We start from the raw sequence: 6288 nt of genomic DNA on the forward strand, positions 1-6288 counted from the left end.
CCAGCACACCACGAATAGCAGGGGCCAGAACAGCATTTTCCCCTCCTGAAAGTGGTTAAGGAAACTGGATGTGGCTCCAAACTTCTGTTTGTCTCCAAGTCCTGTGTCTGCTCCAAGGGCTTTAATGAGAGCCATTACCAGCAGTCCCATGCTGGGGCTTTGTCGGCTTTTCAGTGAGCAAAGGCAGAGGACAGTATCTCGGACCTCCCCCCCGTAACTAACCATTTCCCATCAGACTCAGTGTCCTGCCACCATCATCTTTCTCTGTTTTTTTGGCCCTGGCTTTGTAGCGTGGCTGCTCTGGCAGCTGCCAGGCTTCTCCTGTGCTGCTGGGGCTGTGGAGGGGAGCTGGACAGCGATGCCCTGGCAGCACGAGGGGGATGTTGGGGCATGATCCCACCAGTAACTCTCAGCTATTGGGAATAGGGTTGCAGCACCAGAGCTGGAAACTGGGAAGGTCCAGATTCCTGGGGGACAGGAGGGTGCATAGTGAGGGGCTGGTTTCCTTGCTCCCCTGCTCTTTCAACATCAGCAGGCTGGACATCGGGGTCACCCAGGTGCCTCTGACCACCGTTCAGGAGGGACAGTGGCACACTGTGTCTCACACTGGCACTGCTCACAGAGGGACTGGTTCCTGCCATGGGGACATGCCACTCACTGGGCACAACTGGTCCCCCCACGGCTGCAGCAACAGCCCAGGGACTCACCTGCACTGCAGACCCATCACCCATCAACTGCTGGAAATAAGGTGGAGGCTTCCCTGAGCATGGAGGCGGCCACCTCCACTCCAGCTGGGCTCTTTTTCCCTTCCTGAGACATCTGGGGTCCCACATGGCGTGGTTTGAACCCCAGGAGATGCTCCTGCACCAAGCAGCAACTCGCACGCAGGGCCGGCGTGGCTGTCACCCACCCAGAGGCCACTGTCCTCTGAGCAGGAGCAGAAGGAAGGAGCCCAGCTCCCTCCTGTGGCCACCTGCACCGGGGTCCGCCAGACTGCGCAATTCTGGCAAGGGGCTGGCGAGGAAGTGCCCTCAGCCCCCTCCCCTCAGCCTCTTTGAAGCCCCTCATTTGCAGGGGTGCCAGGAGGGACCCTGGTGCTGTGTCCATCTCCAGGACTGACCAAGCACTGGGTGATGTTACGGCAGTGTCCATGGTGAGGTGAAACACCAAACCCCTCCCTGAGCCGCGGGGTCACACCTGGTCAATGCCAGGAGCCAGGGCTGGCACCAGAGCTCTGCAGGACCCCGTGGCTGTGGCTGCTTTTGGAACTGACCCCCCTGGAACCTGCCACGGACGGGGGAACACCACGGAGGACAGCAGTTTCCCACATCCCCTTCCTCCACATCCCCCCATCCCTGCATCATTGCCATAATCTGGCACCTGCCTTCCCCCTAATTTGTCCCCAGACATATCACCAGACACTAGTGCTGAGCTCTGAGGATGATTGTGAGCCTATCAGAGAGCCCCAAGACCGCGGAGCCATTCTGCCTCCAGACACCGGAGGCAGAGTGTGGCTTTTGGCTGCCACAACCCCTGTCCCTCCAAGAATTCAGTGCTTTCCTGCCCAGCCATGCACCCATGCAGCTGGCTGCATTTTGGAGGACATCTCCAGTACCCTCAGAGGACCTTTGAAGTGGCGTGGCAGGACAGGACCAGGCAGATGAGTGAGGCTGTGAGGATGGGGAAGAGAAAACTCTATGTTTTTGTTAGGGGTGTGCAAATGGTACAGCACCCTCGTGTGCCCTTCCACCAGGACCCTCTCTCCAGGCTCAGCTGTCCCCCTCAGCCCTCTCCTTGCCCCCCACAACCTCTGAGCAGGGGACAAGTGTCTGGTCATACCACAGCAGCAACCAGGAAGCGGGGGGGGGGGCGGGGAGAGGAGGCTTCTTTGGGGATTTTTGGGGATGCTGAGGGGGAAGGGGTCTGATGAGTGTGCCAGGCTATTCCAACTGCTCCCATCCCTGCACCTCTTCAGTGCAGGAGGTTGCTCTTTAATTCCCTCTTTCCTCTCCTAAGCGCCTTAGGGAGCAGAGATGAGAGATGCTGGTGCTTTTTATAGCAGCCATAATCCCTGCTGCTCACACTGCCTGCACCTCCTGCCCTGAGACAGAGGGCTGAGCCTCCAAAATGGGGGCTGCTGCCCAAAAACTGCCTCGAACCCCTTGGGCTCCCAGCATTGCCTCTCTCCCAGCGCACAGATCCCAGCTGGGGCTGGTTCTGGACTCAAGACCCCTTTGTAGAAGGCGTTGGACAGCCACAGGTGCTGCGCTCTGACAAGGAGGGAAGGGCAGAGAGAAGTACAGAGACACATGGATGAGCATCAGAACAACTGCCAGGTCTCCCTCTCCTCCAAGACTTGTGGAACTGGAACCAACCCCACAGCACAGCCACAAGAAAGTCCTCATGGACAAGAGGAGACTGGGGGTTTCTTTCCTTTCTATCTCCCCCAGCTTTACAAAAGGAAAACTGAGGCAGGGAGGGAGCAGGGAAGGGGCTCCTGGCCCTTCAGCCCAGGAGCTGAGTCCTTTGCAGGGCAGCTGATGAACTTTAAAGGCTGAGGAAGCCTTTATTTGGATGTAACCCCAGGACATGAGCTTCAGCATTTCACCAGGATCATTTTGCTGCTGGGGTGGCTGGTTTCCCTCACCCAGCCTGTGCCTGCAAAGCCACGGATGGCATTTGGGCCATCCAGGTTTCATCCCTGGGGATGAAGGGGACTGAGGAAAAGGGATGTGAAATGGGGCAGTGGGACGTTTGGTGTGGGGCAGGAGCAGGTCCTGGGAGAGGCATATTTCACCTCCTGTCCCTGTCCTGGTGGTCAGTGCTGTCCTTCCACCCAGCCCCAGTCCATGTCACCACCCCAGGACCACAGCCACCAAGGGAGGGGACGAGCACTGCAGCTGCTTTGTTCCCATTGCCATTTCTCTCTCCAGCAGCTCAGCTGTTACTTCTCTCCAGCCAAAAGTCCCCCTGCCTCTGCCAGGAGGAACCAGCACAGCTCCCAGCCTTTTACTGTTTCTGTTTTACTGCCCATGGTTGGGCAGATGAAATTTTCTCTGCTCGCGCACCCCAGACCAGAGGGAGGAGAGGGCAGCCTGGCAAATCCTGCCTAAAACCATTCCAGCCCTGCCTGCCGACTTTGCCCTGCTGTAGGTCTGGCCCTTGTCTCCCACAGCTTCTTTGCAAGACATTTGCTGTAATTTTCCCTCTAAACACCCCCAAGGGGAAAAAAAACAACCCAGAGGGGGGTGGTTCTTCTAGGTCGGGCTGAGCTAAGACAGGGAAAGAAGATTAATTTCTCAGAGGAGCAATTCAGATTTTTCTTCTGCTCCTCTCTGAGGACTGAGACAGAGCTGGTGGCAGGACCACACGCCTGGGCACACACGGGTTTTGGTTGTCACCCCTGGGGTGGCACTGAGCGGGACGTCCCCAGATCCAAGTCCTGCATGGGAGGCGTCGGGGGATTCCTCCCAAGCAATGAGTGATGTAAGTGGGAAGAAGGTGGCATATCAGGGATGCTGATGGGCCAGGGTGTGTGCCCAGCACCCAGGGAGCTGTGCCACCACTCGTCCCTGGCCCCCTGGCTGGGCAGGAACAGGGCACAGGCAGGGAATGAAGCCCTGAGCCTGTCCTTGTCACCCACCCATGCCCACACACTCTCGAGGGCCTGAGCAGCCACACTTGTTTTTCACTCCCAAGGAGTGCTGGGAAGCTCTAAAGCCAGCAGATTATTCTCCAAAGCAAAGACCTGGCCTGCTGCCAGCCCCTGGCAGGGAACAAACAGGCTGGGGAGACACTTCCCAAAGGCTCAGCTCGTTCCTGGTTCACGCTCTGACTTTGTGCCCCTGTTCAGAAGCCTCAGAGTCACTCAGCTGCAGACACCAAGATCTCAGGAGGGGGTTCCCAAAGCTGGGGAGGAGGCAGGAGGTTATCAAGAGACCCCACTTGGTGTCTGAGCTTCCCTGGGCAGAGCATCCCCTGTCCAGAGTGGCTTCTCCAGAGGTTCCGCAGAAGACGGGCACAGGGAGGGGGGATGTCTCTCCCCTCTCCTCTTTGCACAAAACCTGTAGGAGGTCCCCACCTTTGGAGACCTATGACCCTGGGGCAGTGGGAAGGAAAAGCTGGAAGCCGTCTGGAAACTCAGGGCACAAGAATCCTACACTGGGCTGATTTAACCCAGTACTGGGGGGTCATGGACACAGTGTGGGGGGCAGGCTGGGCAATGAGGCCAGCCTGGGTACCATGTCCCAAAGGAGTGGACCGAATTCAATTGTCCTAAATTGGAGGCAGCTTTGGCATCATGGGGCTCTTCCTGGGGATCTGGGGATCGCCACTTTGCTGTAACCAGCACCAACACTTCAGCGTTGCCCAGGAGACCATCAGAACATCCCCACTGCCAAAACAGGGTGGGCTGGTGGAAAGTTGGGGGCTACATTTAGCCTTTCCTGTCCAATTTGTTGACTTCTCCTGCCCCACGCTGTCTGCAGTGGGTCAGGCAGCACAAAACCAGAGCTCTGCTCACAGCGCTGCGCCCCGGAAAGGGTTACAGATAACCGGGGTGCGTGGGAGCTGCGCAGGGAACAGCACAAAGGTCAACAGGGAGCATCGACCTCCAGATAAGAGGAGGGTGGGGGTGCTGTGATCCAACCCCACAGGCTGTGCTTGCACCCACACACCCCCTGCACCCGCTCCCAGGGTCACCCCACAGTGATGCTCCCCACGCCAGCGAGCCCACAGGGTGGTGTGGGGCCACAGGGCTGCCAGACCAAAGGCCACGGAGTTTGGCCACCTCCCTTCCGACCATGGGGACCATGCTTTTTTTCCCCTGGGAAAAGGATATTTTCATGCTTCCTCCCTGCAGGAACTAACAGAAATTGCTTAAATGGCTGCATTGCTCTGGGGACAGGCCCTTTCGGAGCTGAGCCACATGCAGGGAAGGGAAAGCCCAGGGGACATTTTAATAACAAGCAAGGAGAGCTATTGAAGTGTTTTACTGCCTCGTTAAGGCAGTCTAATCTCTGTGTATATCTGGGGAAAAAAATTGGCTTGCTGGTGTTTTCATTGTAACAGAGGTGGGTGTTTTCTGGCACGGCTGGGATCCCGCCTGCTTTATCTGCTTGTTTTCTTACCTGATACTGGCACTGAACAGCCCAAGAGCAGCTCAAGGGCAGGAGCAGGCAGGGTCAGGGCCAGGCAGACCAGGTCGGCTGTGGATCTGTGCTGTGGGCTGTTCCCCACCCATGGGTGCTCTGCACCCCATTGCTGCACCCACCTTTCAGCAAGACGCAGGTGCCCAGGGTGTTTCCCCAGAGGAGGTTTGGGACATTTGGCTCTGCACGTGCCTGGGCAAAACCCAAAGGTGGGTGATCCTTCATCCAGGCAGGCCAGAGACAGATCAGGGAGAAAACCATGAGGTCCCATCCCTCCCTCCAGCTCCAAGGGCTGGGATTTGGGGGATACACAGATTTTGGGGCTATGGGCACCTCGGGCTGATGTAAGCCAGGCTGAAGAGTCCATACCCCAGGGAGCAACAGCAAAAGTTCTTCTGCAGCAATACAGGGTTATCTGACTGCTGAGGTCTAGATTTGGAAGAGGAATAGGCTGGGCATTTTATTTCTAAGGTCTTTTTCATGATTCTATTTTTTACCTCAGCCCAGCAGAAAGTGGGGAAATCCTGCTGAGTCCTGCTGGCTCTGGCATCCAATTTCCCATTTGCAAAAGCTCACAGTGTCAGAGCCGTGAGCCGGAAGGGATGCTGAGGCTGGGATGGCAGGGCTGGATAAGCCGATTGCATTTGCTTTGGAAAAGCTGATGTTTGCATGAGCACCGGCTCTAGTGGTTTTAAAGGGATCCACCCAGGAGCAAATCCCAACAGCCTGATATCAGAGCTCGGCTGCTCCCACTCCAGCTGGGCTGGGGAAGTCTCTACTCTACACCCAGATCCACGATGTGCCTCCTGGGTGGAGGAAGCCATGGGAGCCAAAGCTGCCACTGCAGAACACAGGAAGCAAACAAAGACTCCAGCACCGCTAACAGGGCTGGCAAACACCTAAAATGTTCTTCCTTGGAAATCTGGAGGAGGAAGGGTGAGGCTGCTGTTTGACACATAGTTCAGCCGAGATCAATAGAGTCACCCTTGCTCCTGGCAAATGTGCGCTGCTACCCAGCTGCTTCAGGAAAAGAGACTTTTATGTGCCACCACACTGATGTGAGAAGGGACAGATCCCCTGACACTTGGTCTGTGCCTGTTTCAGGGCTGGGGCTAAACCTGCCCTTCTGCAGGGCTGC

This window comes from Corvus cornix, chromosome 8 (genome assembly GCF_000738735.6).
Source record: "Corvus cornix cornix isolate S_Up_H32 chromosome 8, ASM73873v5, whole genome shotgun sequence".
NCBI classification, from domain to species: Eukaryota; Metazoa; Chordata; class Aves; order Passeriformes; family Corvidae; genus Corvus; species Corvus cornix.